General features: G+C 34.8%; 1 protein-coding gene across 1 annotated transcript in view; it reads left to right on the top strand.

Moving 5' to 3' along the window:
• LOC119585053 (zwei Ig domain protein zig-8-like) overlaps positions 1-256 on the top strand; it is an 81188-nt gene that overhangs the window by 79147 nt on the left and 1785 nt on the right. The gene's annotated exons all lie outside the window — the stretch shown is intronic.

Genomic DNA, 256 nt, shown 5'->3' with positions numbered 1-256 from the left:
GGATGTTTTTGCTACATTTTCCCTATTCCTTCACTCTCCTTTTCTTACTCATTCCATTCTAGGACAATATAAAGATCGTAAAAATACACGATTTCTCTCTTCCCAATGCTTGTATGCATGGTGACGCAAGAGCACAAAGTTGGAATTGCTTATGTATTGCAATATAGCTATGTGGATAATCTGTTGCTATATTCGTGAAAAAGTATGTGTTTAGTAAATGGTAATGCCATTTTTTTCTAAATAAGTGGCTGCAACA

Source organism: Penaeus monodon, chromosome 19 (genome assembly GCF_015228065.2).
Source record: "Penaeus monodon isolate SGIC_2016 chromosome 19, NSTDA_Pmon_1, whole genome shotgun sequence".
Classification (NCBI taxonomy): Eukaryota; Metazoa; Arthropoda; class Malacostraca; order Decapoda; family Penaeidae; genus Penaeus; species Penaeus monodon.
The sequence above is the reverse complement of the archived record's forward strand: the minus strand, read 5'-3'. Positions and strand labels throughout refer to the sequence as shown.